This window comes from Vulpes vulpes, chromosome 11 (assembly GCF_048418805.1).
Source record: "Vulpes vulpes isolate BD-2025 chromosome 11, VulVul3, whole genome shotgun sequence".
NCBI lineage: Eukaryota > Metazoa > Chordata > Mammalia > Carnivora > Canidae > Vulpes > Vulpes vulpes.
Window position 1 is genome coordinate 95,579,259 of NC_132790.1, and position 13,306 is coordinate 95,592,564.

Sequence of the window (13,306 nt, forward strand, 5' to 3'; positions counted from 1 at the left end):
GGCTTGATCTCACAACCCTGAGAGCATGACCTGAGCTGAAATCAAGAGTCCGACCCTTACCTGACTGAACCACCCAGGCATCCCAAATTTTATAATTTTCTAAAATCTATCAATGATAAGGTAAATTTCAGACTGTCTGTATTTTCTTTTTTTTTAAGTTTTTTATTATAATCCAGTTAGTTAAAATAGAGTCTTACTAGTGTCAATAGAGTGATTTAACAATTGCATACGTCACCTGGTGCTCATCACCTGGTGCACACATCACAACAAATGCCCTCCTTAATCCCCATCAGTTATTTAATCCATCCTCCCCCACCACCCTCCCCACCACCAGCCCTAGTCTCATTGGGTTCTTTAGCTCACCAAAACTTTTTCTCATCAAAGCCAGAGACTCAACGATGCTTGAACTGTACTTATATTTTAAATCCTAAGGCCAATTGTTAATATAAACTTTTCATCATCCTTTTAATATGATGAGCTCTATCAAGAGAGTCAGTTAAACAAAGAGCTGAAGAATCAATTAAATAGAGAAATGTTTAATTATGAATGATCAAGGCAATTGAGACCCCAGAAACCCTCTTTGCTTGAACTTGAAAAAGAGCCATTGCCTCCAGGAGAGCTCTGCTCTCCCCTGCTTACACCCAGGGCACAGGTTCTTTGGTGACTGCAGCACACTAGATGTCAGTGCCTACCTGCCCAGGTAACCTGCATGACTATGCCCTGCACAATGATGTATAAAAATGAGCTTAACCTACAAAGCTATTGATCTGTAGTGTCCTCTAGCCAAATGATACATATTTCTAGGCCCAAGCCCAGAAATGAGTATTCTGACCAGATGATAATCACAAGTATTCTCAAAATAAAAAGGGGGGTAGGAAATATGGTAGGATCATGAGTTAGCCAAATTCATGAGCATATCTAAAAGAGTAAAGCCAAAAATAAGCCACCTCAATAAAGATGATGAAGGTGAAGTATAGGTATAGGTCTACTTTTAGGTACATTTGATTATGTCTTATGTTGGTTTCATGGGACCTCTGTTTTTGACTCTTTCTTTAAAAAATGTTCATGGAGCCATAAATTGATAAAGTCTTCTCACAATATGGTTTGGGAAGTCACTATCAGAAATCTTGAGTGACGCCTGGGTGGCTCAGCAGTTGAGGGTCTGCCTTCAGCTCAGTGTGTGATCCCGGGGTCCTAGGATCAAGTCCAGCATCGGGCTCTCTGCAGGTAACCTGCTTCTCCCTCTGCTTATGTCTCCACCTCTCTCTCTCTCTCTCTCTCCCTCTGTGTATTTCATGAATAAATAAAAATCTTAAAAAAGAAAAAAGAAAGAAATCTGAATGTGCAAATATTTGAGCCAGCAATTTCATTCTAGGGATGGATCCTGAAGAAATATACACACATACCCATGAAGACTATAGGACAGCAGCAATGTCTCCAATAGCAAAAAATTGAAACCATTTTACAGTTCTCATAAATAATGCAGAAAAAAATAAGTTCATAATATTTTATCTCTTTGGATTATATCTTTAAGGAAAATTGTAAATAGCAACATTATCAAGTTAAACAAGAATGTAAACATTTTATGGGCTCGTATATGCATTGCATTTTTTTTCCCAAAGAATAGCTTAAAAAAAAAAAAAAGAATAGTTCTAATGTTGTTGCTCCAAGAGGTGTTGTTGGTTTTACTCTATTCTCAGTAGCACTGGGTATTAATTTTTTAAACTATTTTGGGAAAAGTAGAACAATATAATACTCCTTGAATGAATTATACATTTGAAAGTTTCTCTTTTATTAATTAATTATTAACTGCTTTGGTGAATTAACTGTTCAGGTCCTTTGTCCATTTATTTGTCTAACAATATTTTTTATTAGTAATAATAGTTGACTCCTACTGAGTGTCAAGAGGCACTGTTCTAAGTACTACACAGATATAATCACATTTTAACTTTACAAAACCCCATATTACTGTTGTCACCATTTTACAGATGAAGAAACTGAGCCCCAGATATGTGCACATCGTAAGAAGTCTAATTTCAGAGCTGAGGTTTTTGCTATTATCATACTCTGTGGCTTCATATGAATGTGTCAAGTAGTTAAGATATCATCTTTTCATCTGTCATACTTGTTAAAAGTATTTTCTCAGTGCATTATATTTTTCGTTATATTTTTTACATTCTTGCATTCTTATGTGCAGAACATATTAATGTCCTTATGAATTCAATTTACTTTTATCTCTGTTATTTCTTCTATCATTTCTAAGCTTATAAAGATATCCCTAAAAAAAAGAAAAAAAAAGATATCCCTGCTCCAGAAATGTGAGAAATTTTCAAATTGATATTTCCTTTCAGTGTGTGTGTGTAAAATATATGAATATACATATGCATTTGTATTTGCGTATATAAATGTACATAAACATTAACGATATACAAATTCTTTAATCCACATAGACATTATCATGGCATACGATATGAGGCATTTGGGACCTTTTTCTAATCCTGACACTGTGGCTGAGCAGAGAATCTCTCTGCCAGTGTCCAGATGAGATACTAAGCTACCAGGATTTTAATCTTCAACCTACCTTTGCTCCAATTGATATGATTAAGCCAAGATTATTTAACCCAAGCCCCAATGAGTCATTCCAAACCTTTGAATCATCCTGACAGACTTGACAAATCTTCTGCTGAATTACTGCCTTGGAGAATTCTTTGCATGACTAGTTGAACATTGAATGTCTGCAAGCCTTATGATTTATAGTCCTTCATCATCGAGGCACATGCCTGACCCAATGGTTACACCCATTGTATTTCCAAAGAGAAGAAATATCTTAGGTATTAAATTGGTAGGTCCCAGTTGGTTCTAAATATAGGTCAGTAGAGCAGTGCATAGAGTATGCTCCCATTTAGGGGGAGAGGGGAGTAGGAATATGTATCCTTCACATATAGAAAAAGATAGGTACACATTAAGATATGAATATGGGTGTAGACACATAGTATAGATACATAGAAGGCTACATAAGAACACTGGTCAGACCCAGGGGGCTAGGAGTGATGAGGAGTGGAGGAGAGTTTTCACTACTTACTATCTTACTGTGACTTTTGAATTTTGTTTTGTGTGCCTGTATTATCTACTCACAATGAATTTTTATATTAAAAATAATTAAAAGTTGGGACGCCTGGGTGGCTCAGCGGTTGAGTGCCTGCCTTTGGCTCAGAGCATGATCCTGGATTCCCAGGTTTGAGTCCCACATCGGGCTCCTTGCCTGGAGCCTGCTTCTCCTTCTGCCTGTGTCTCTGCCTCTCTCTCTGTCTCTCATGAATAAATAAATAAAATCTTTTAAAAAATAATTAAAAGTGAAGTTCAGGAATTTAAGTGGTGATTCAGTAACATTTTCGAGTCACCTTATGAAAATATAATGCAGGGTTGATAATAGAAGGGGTTACTAATTCCAAGGTGGTTTGGTAACAGTATGCATTATCCAAAATTTCAGGTTTTGCGATGTGCAGGCCACACCCCCTTTGCTCTCATCTGAATCCAGTACCCCACTTTGGTTATAGGGAACTACATTTCCCAGCGTCCCTCCAGTCTAAAAGTGGGAGCAGCTTCCTATTGTTGCTAATCTCTGGAATCCCTCTCCTTTCTAGCTTCCATGTTTGCCTCCTCGGGTCTTCCATTTCCTAGGTAACCAATTCTTTGTATCAAATTTCCTCTGTTGGAAAAACCTGGAATGGCTCTGCTTTTCTGGTCAGACAGCCTGACTGATACACTTCACAGGCACACATTTTCTGTTTCTTGCTTGGAAATATCCTTGCCCACAAATAAGAAAGACACCTCAGGGGCCTCTCATATATTATATGATCTTAGATTCAGATTGCAGAACTCCAAACACACTGAGCATTTGGTTATTTCTTTGCACATAACCCCTATATTCCATAACTACCATTCTGCATCATTGCCCAATGCTGTAAATGGTTTTTTAAAGGATGCTATTTGGAGATACATACTTAGGAATAATTGCCTTTGCATTCTTCTCAGAGTCAGAACACTTAGGACATGAAAAGTGGAAACCTCTCTGGTGAGACTCTTCAGGACACTGGCCTGGGGCTGTATCAGGCAGTAGCTGAATTGTGAAAAAGTCAGATACACAGCTTCTCTCTGACAGAGATTTTAGGGGGAAATGACTGTGTGGTGCTCAAATATGGACTTTCCATTTCTCGGCTTGCTTTGTTTCCAGCAGTTCTACTCTTAGAAATCAAAATCTCATTTCATTTGTTCCTCAAGAAAGATAATTGTTCTTGACCAGACCAGTGGCCTTTATCTACAGACCATGGGCCTATCTCTTGTCAACCGCAGGGTACTTGCTAAAATTTAACCTAAGCCTAACTGATACAGATCAATTATAGGTTTGTGAAGGTTTGCTAACATGTTTTAATTTGCTTAGGGTTTAATTCATCTAAAATGATTGGGTTTTCTCAATTCATAAGTTATCCAAATCATTTTCTGGCCTGGTGTGAGCATTATCATCCTTCATAATCACAGGCAGTGCCTGACTCAAGGCTTCTGACTTATGCATGACCCTTACATCAGCTCTTCTGCACTTGGTGGGACCCCGCCCTTCCTCACCACCCCTGCACCTGTCACTTCTTTCCTCCATCTGCTACAGGTGAGAATGTACCTTCCTTCTTCCCTCACAATCCTCTTCCCTGAAGTTGACCCAATCCTTCTACCCCCAACCACAGCAATATGAAGTTAACCTGAACCCCTGCACCCCAGCCCACTTCAGCTGTAGAATCTGTCCCCATCCCCATCTCTCCACTTTTGGCCTTTGGGACAGACCCACCCAACCTTTCACTAACCCTGTTGATGTCCCACACATAGCCCCATCCTGCAACCCCAAAGGCCCTGCCCCTCCAATAGCGTGCCCTTAGTCCTGACTCTGCACATGATCCCTGATGCAGGAACAAACAACCTCAACTATTAAACATCTCCTCCCCAGGCATCCACCTTGTGAGGGTCCCAGTATCTGTCCCTCTTGTCTTTTACCTGTTCCCCATTAATCTTCACCCTCTTTGTCAAATCTCCCATCTCTCAATTGTTACTCCTGACCTGACCCCTGTCATCAATGTAGACACAGATTTACTAAAGTGTTAATGAAGCTTAAATTTTAGAGGTCCTTGCACAGGTCCCTTCCAAGGTCTCATGTCTTGTTTTGCATTCATAATGGCGTGTTCCTCCTAAAGAAGGCCCCACACGTGTTAAAACTTCAGGCCACAAAACCTGGGTCTGCTCCTACTTAGGTGATAATTTCCTTATTATCTTGGAATCAGGGGAATGTTCCCACTCCCATCACAACGCTGCTTCTAGGAAATATGTGCTTCTAGAACCACAAATTGAACTTTGAATGCCCTCAACCTTAGACACATTGTTAAACTTAGTGGTTAGTTTTAATTATAAGACTGGTGTTTTGTTTCAGCTCTTTTTTAGGTTAAATAGGTTTTTGCTGATTGGCTTTGGAAACCAACCACTGAACAAGTGACTTGTAAACAAACTTCTGGAATGTAAGCCATTTCTAAATTGTAGGCTTCAGGGACTTACCATTAACAAAAGCCCATAAACCACGACATACACACAGTATTTTATGTGTGGAAACCTATGTATAAATACTGACATTTTGTCATATGAAAAAAATTACCCAGTAAAGTCGATCAAAAAATGTGGCAAAATTTGTAACATTCAACGAGTCATGATGTGTAATTACAACCAGTCATGTATATTTTCTGAGGCAGGTTCAATTTGAAATGTTTTGTTCTGTGATCACCCTGTATGACTCTCTAGTTCATCATTTTATACCCAGAAACTGGTATAGTACCTAGCACACAGTAGGTACTCAAGCAATACTTGCAAAATGAATGATTGTATGATACTGTTTTGCAGACCATGTGCCCTACTTTTGGTTTTAAGATTATGGTCACTGACTATAATGAACATATACAAGCAATTTAACTTTTTTCTTTTTACTATTTTTAAATATACATTGGCAATTTTTAAATATACATTCTGTCAATTTATTGAATTTTCCAAATCTCACTTGCAAAATAAAAAGGCTTGGACCTCAATGAAAGATACAATATATACATTACTGTCTCTCCCATCAGTGAATCAATTCTTTACCAAATAATTACACAACATCTTCCAGAATATTGTGTTTATTTTCTTAGTAATGTGAAAGAATGCTTTTATATCAGTTTTGGCATGCAAATAGTTTTATTTTTAAGGAATCCGTATACTTGGAGCATCCTAACCTCCCACATAGTTCTTCTAAATTCTACAAATATGTTACACACACTCCAATTTTTAGTCTAAGAACTCATTAACTTTCAGTGAGGCTATGGATCCCCTCCAGCAAGTAGATTAACAAGGTGAGTTTGATGAAGAAAAATTTTCATGTGAATTATCTCAATCCTTCAAAGAATCCAAAAGTATTAATTATAATTGAATAATGATCAGGAATGCCTTTTATTTTGGATTCCTGGACTGCGCCATTGTTATAAATTGGTAGCAGCTTCTCCACTGCCTCTTTCCCCTTCCCCTTCTATCCCTTCACCCCAAGAGAAGTTAATAGTCAACTGTTGGTATTGGGGGAACATGTTTGGGGAAAAAAAAAACAGGAAGATTTTTTTAAAATTCTTGGTTCTAGGAACATTTATAGCTTTGGAGCAAGTTTTGGTTTTGCACTATTCATTTCTCCATCAGAATACCAGTCATTAGAATAAAGACAAGTTCTGATACCATTTGTCCTTTTTTCCTCACCCCACCTCTCACCCACCCAAAAACCCTCCAGAAGAAATATTTTTCCTGTTCTCTCTCTTTTTGCCACAAGGATTTTTCATCCCAAATCATACAAGAGCACACCAAGAAATGTCTTGATCCTGAATTGCAACATACACATGTGTCCACTTCCCATTCTGATTTTTAAAATAATCCCTTCCACCTTTATTCCTCATCTTTGACCAACAAGTGAGAAATACAGCCTACTCCCTTTACCACACAAAGTATGACTCATGTCTTTCATGGCTGGGAATTTACCCAGAACAGACGTAGAATGTGATAAATCTTATAGATTATTATTTTTATAAGTACATGAGTGGTCTCCACATAAGCTAGGGAAGTTGCTGGAAGTCTGGAGAAGTTTTCAGAATACCTGAAGGCCAGAGTCCACTTAGTAGTTCTTTGAAGAAGAAAATTCCAGACATTTCAAAAGAGCAGATCATTCAGACAACTGGCGTTCCATTTGCAAACCAGCTTCTATCCTCCCTACCCACCCCTTCCAGAACATCCCCGTCAGAGGGTCGTTAGAAAGCTGTTTGAAATAGTGGTGGTTTTTCAAAAAATACCAGGTTCTCCCACTTCAAAGAACAGCCAGCAGAGAGTTATTGCTCCTTCCTGAGGCGTGCTCCTGGACAGAAGTCTAAGAGGGACTTCCCATATTTCCCTATTATGCCCAGGCAGAGAGGGGAAGATTTTTTTCCTTCCTAGTTCTCTGAACTAGCCTGAAGAGAATTCATCATGATGAGCACTTTAAAGCTAGATTTCAGAAGATCTACTTGTCCCTCTGATGAGCCAAGAAGAAAACTTGCCTACAAAGGAAATCCAAGAGCCTGAAGAGGAAGACATTGGCTATAACATTGCATTAGACCCCTGACTGGTCAATAACTTTACCATGTGCTTAATTCCCCTTGAAGCAGTCATCAGACCCTTGGCAATGGGTGGTCACTACCTCATAAGCAAAGTGTTTTATTTATTTTTTTTTAATTTTTTTTTTAAAATTTTTATTTATGATAGTCACAGAGAGAGAGAGAGGCAGAGACATAGGCAGAGGGAGAAGCAGGCTCCATGCACCGGGAGCCCGACGTGGGATTCGATCCCGGGTCTCCAGGATCGCGCCCTGGGCCAAAGGCAAGCGCCAAACCACTGCGCCACCCAGGGATCCCCAGCAAAGTGTTTTATTTTTAGCAGTTGTCTCCAGTGGCTTGCTCACATTGCCCCTCAAAGAGGATTCCAGTGTCCTCATTGTAGTGGATATTTGTTCTCTTTCACCTCATACCCAGACTTTCCTGACTGGTCTGCCCAGAGGCAAGGCCAGTGGTGCTTTCATGGGACCAGTCCTGTGGTGTGTTATTTTAAAGATTCTTGATCAGTTTTTGCTTTTCTATTAGGTTCTTAAAGTTTTCCATTGGTATTTTGATTGAAATAAGTTAGTCCTATAAACTATTGGGAAAACTTGTTAGCTTTAAAATTTTGTTTCCCATCCAAAAACATGCCTTTCCATTTATTAAAGTATTAAATTCCTGAATAAATTTTTCTAATTTTCTTCATGTAAGTTCTGTACAATTTTGTAATTGTAAATTGTTTTTTCATTGTATTTTTTCTAGTTGATTACTGTTCTTACAGAGGAGTTATTTTTAATTCTATATTTGTGTAACTAACCACCTCATTGAATGTTGTTAATTTTCAGTAATTTCTCAGTTCTGTTACAATTTGTGGTTCAAGATTATACCAACTACGAATAATTTTTTTAAAAAATTATGGTTTTAGAGGAGGCAAAGTGTGAATTCTGGGGGAAGTGGCAGCAGTGAATTTAGTGTTTAAGAAAACAGAGCACAGGTAATGAAATAGCTCATTTTCTCTTTCCCCCCAGGGGCCTATGGCAGTCTCTCCAGGACCTTGGTGCCTAGGTACTGGAGGAAGGAGCAGTTCCATCTAGTTCCATGGAGATGGCCATGAAATGTTGCTCACTTATTTCTAACAATTTGGGGTCTTTAATTACCAGGCCATTCTCATAGAATAGAACTCAGCAAGAGGCTGGGAACCAGAGCTCTAAATGCTAAATTCTTTCTGCCTAAGGCTTGCTAGGGTACCTGATAAATTCTTGACCCCGTTCATAAACCTTGTTTTCAGCAAAGTCAAATGGAACAGCCTTAACACTATTGAATATTTGACTATATTAACTACCTTGCCTTTGAAAGCAACTCTTCACTTAGGGCAGGAGCCTCCATTCTGTAACCCAAGAGAGGCAACAACAGTCCTATAACCCAAGTTAGGAAACCAAGAGGAAATGGTCAGTGGACTCAGAACACCCTCTTTCTCATTCTTTTTAGCCTTTCTTGAATAACTGAGCATAAGCTACACCTCTTCTCAGAAACTATTCTGAGATGCAGGAGGCCCATTCTTTCCCCTCCCCCAAAGCTACATGATCTCCACACTATTTCCTGTAAGAACCACTCAGCTTGCTCTTAAGAGCAAGGTAGAGATAGTCAACATCATTACTCACCAGAGAATGCAAATCAAAACCATGATGAGGTACTATTTCACACCCACTAGGATGGCTGTAATAGAAAAGGCAAATAATAACAAGTATTGGTGGGGATGTGGAGAAATTGAAATTCTCATGTATAGTGGTCGGAATTTAAAAGGGTGCAGTCGCTGAGGAAAATAGTCTGGTAGCTCCTCAGAAGATTAAACACACGGTTGCAAATGACCCAGCAGTTCTTTTCTTAGGTACCCAAGAGAAATATGCCACACAAAAGCTTGTACATGAATGTTCATAGCAAAGTTATTTCATAAAAGCCAAAAGGTGGGAAAAGCCCAACTGTCCATCAACTGATGAATGGATGAGTAAAATGTATATAGATAGATAGATAGATAGATACAGATATAGATATAGATATATATGGATACATATATATCCATACAAGGGGAAATTATTCAACCATAAAAAAGGAATGAAGTGCTGGTACATGTACAACACAGTTAAAACTTGAAAACATTAGCATATACTAAGTGGGAAAAAAGCCAGCCACAAAAGACCATATAATGTGTAATCCCATTTATGTGAGATGTCCAGAATAAGCAAGTCCATAGAAACAGAAAATAGATTAATGGCTATGAGGGGCTGAGGAGGAGGTGAATGACTGCTGACAGGTATAGGTTTTCCTTTTGTAGTGATGAAAATTTTCGGAATTAGATAGTAATGATTATGATTGCACAACTCTGTCAATATACTGAAAACTACTGAATTGTAACATTTTAATGTGTGGATTCGACAGTACAGAAATTGTAGCTCAATAAATCTGTAAGAAAGAGAGAAGAACAAAAGAAAGAAAAAAAGAAAAAGGAAGGAAGGAAGAAAAAAGAGGGAAGGAAGGAAAGAAAGAAGGAAGAAAGGGAGAAAGAAAGAAAGAAAGAAAGAAAGAAAGAAAGAAAGAAAGAAAGAAAGAAAAAAGAAAGAAAGAAAGAAAGAAAGAAAGAAAGAAAGAAAGAAAGAAAGAGAAAGAAAGAAAGAAACAAGCTAGGGAAGAAGAAAGGAAGGGAAGCAGCCTGGTTGGGGTAAAGACTCAGTTAGGTGTAATCTCGCCCTCTCCGTAACTCTTTCCCCAATAGGTCCCTCCCAGGGTTCCTCTTCCTCTTTCTACTTCGTCAAATTTGCCCCCAGAAAATGAAGCCTTTACAGCCAGTCATGACCTCCACCCTCCTTATAATTCATGAGCTGACCTCAGCCACATCCACTTGGCACAGCCTCAACACAGCTGCTCAGCCTCCTTGCTAGGGAAGGTATCTACCTACCAGAGCCCTGCCTTGAGTCCTTTGCTTGCAAGATCCTGTCCAGATGCCTCTGTGCTGGTGGTTTTGCTCCTGTACTAATCCATGGTTACACGGCCCCACCCCTCTGTGAGCATGCTGGGAGAAGCTAGCTGGCCTACGTGCACCCAACATCTCCAGCTGCGTCCTGCTCAGCCCAGGTAAATTCAGGGTGGCTCCTGCTTAAACTTCAAAAGAATTTCTCCTAAAAGCCAAGTGCTTGGTATATGTAATTCCACTTAATCTTCACAATAGCCCTCTAAAGAAATTATATTATCCCCATTTTTTTAAGAAGAAGAAACAGATTTAAAGCTTAACAGACTTAATCAAAGTCACATAGATTGGAGTCAAGATTCAAACACTGAACTGTCGAAGCCAGCACTCTTTCTGCTGCCCTGGATAATACATATGAGACAATAATACCATGTGCCAAGCAGTGTTCTAAACATATTAACAATATTATTTCCTTGACTCTCACAACCCCATGAGATAGGTACTAGCATGTCATTAATAGATGAGGTTCAGAGAGATTAACTCTTTTAGATAATATTTATTTATCACTCACTGAATGCCTGGGAGATTGGGAAGATTTTTGCTTTTTCATAAAGGTGAAAGATGCAAACAGTGCTGTCCTTTTTCTCCTTCTCTTGCCTTTAATTAACTATTTTGGGACTATAAAAAGAAAGGCAAAAAAAAAATCACAAATATTTTCCCAAACATCATCAACCTACTAAGTAATAAACTACCTTTGGATCTTTTATTACATAAAAAAATTGAAATCCTACTTGTATAATCAATCCACTGTCACTAGATTTTCTGTTACTTGTACCTAAACATGTTCTTAACTCCTACAGGAAGGCCCTATTACTACCTTCTTACAGCTAAGGGGTACAGAAGGATGAAGTCTTTTTCCAAAGTCACATAAATAATAAATGACTGTGGCCAACTGATAATTGTCCCCCCTATTCCTCTTTTAACAACTTAATTACCCAAGTTATAGCTGGGCACAAGGGTGCTCAGAAATGGTCACATTTCCCAGGCTTCCTTGTGGCTTTGTGGGCCAAATGACTTTATTTTTGTTAATGCAATGTGAGTGGAAGGAAGGAATGTGATCAACTTCCTGGTCATGCCCTCCAGTTCCTCTTTCCTTCTTCCCACTGGTGGTAATGGTGAACCATCTTCAATTACATGGACCAGGGTAACACCTCAAGAGACGGCAGAGCAACAAGATAGAAGGAACCTACGTTCTTGAATGACCTCATGGATTAAGATTGTTCTACATCCTGGGATCACCTACCAACTTGGGCTTTTAAATGAGAGATAAATAAACTATCTCAGTTAAGTCATTATTATAAACAATATTGTGGCCAACCAATTTGCAAACATAGGTCTCATTCCAAATTGGAGTGATTTCCACTACAATTCAAGTATCGAATTCAGAGATTGTGGACTCAGATGACTATAGATGCTAGGTGGATGACAAATTAGTGATGAAGACTGGGCTGCAGAGCATATATGCGGTTACCAAGTTCTAGATCCCTTTTCTCCTGCTAGACTATATTTCCTGGCTTTCCTTATAATTATCTGGGACCATGTGACTGAGGTCTGGCCAGCATAATGTGAATAGCAGGAATGAATGCTGCATCCAGTCCTGGCCCCCAAAAAAGTTTCTCACTCAATAATATACTCTTTCTTTTCCCTCAACTGAAGTAGAAAAGATGCCCCAGGAAGTCTTAGGAGCCAAGCAATGCATATGGCAGAGCCACAGGATAGAAAAATCCCTGGGTAACCACTTAGAGAAGAGCTGCATAAATTACATTGACATGTAAATTTTGTAAGAAACAAAGTTTTCCCAAATAGATTCATTACATGCTCAAGTCTCAGGTCTATTGTTACCACAGCATAAGGTAGTTTATCCTCACTAATTCCCCTGTAGGAATGCAGGCCCAGTATTGCCAGATCTTTTGTTTTTGTTTTGTTTTGTTTTGTTTTAAAGAACACAGAATTGCTGAATGTTATGAAAAAAACATCTCATTTTCAGTGTTAGCCAATACTGTGAAGGTCAGACATGACCAAGATCCAGATCTATCCCAAGGACTACCAGTTTACCACCTCTGCCCCAGTGTTATAGTGTACACCCCGATCCTGGGACTTTAGCCAGCTTCTTCTGCTGGTTCCAGGCTTCAGTGGCCCCTTAAAATCCAATTAAGGTTCTAAGACTTTCCCCAATTTGTTATGCAGGCTTATTAAACTTGAAGCCAATGGTTTTTGGTGTGTAATTGTGAAAGGCAGGAAATGACCTATTACCTAAAGCTGTTCTCTCATTTGATACAAGTAATCTTGACAAGCATTTGTCTGGAGCTCCAGTGTTTCTCTCTCATTCACATGTTCTTAAAGTTAAGACCTAATAATGCCTACATGTCCAACTACATTCATCAAAATGAAACTATTTATAAACTTTTCTCTACTTAGCCACCTGCCCAAATTCTTTCCAACTCAAGGCTTATCTCAAAGATTATCTCCTCTATGGGGTCTTTTCCTTCCAACCAAAGGAGCATGGTCCCTTCCTAAATTGTGAACTCCTGAAGAGACCAGATCACTTTCCTTTTCATAGTATCAGTTTCTGGAATGACACTTAGCTCATAATAAGTGCTCAATACAAGAACTC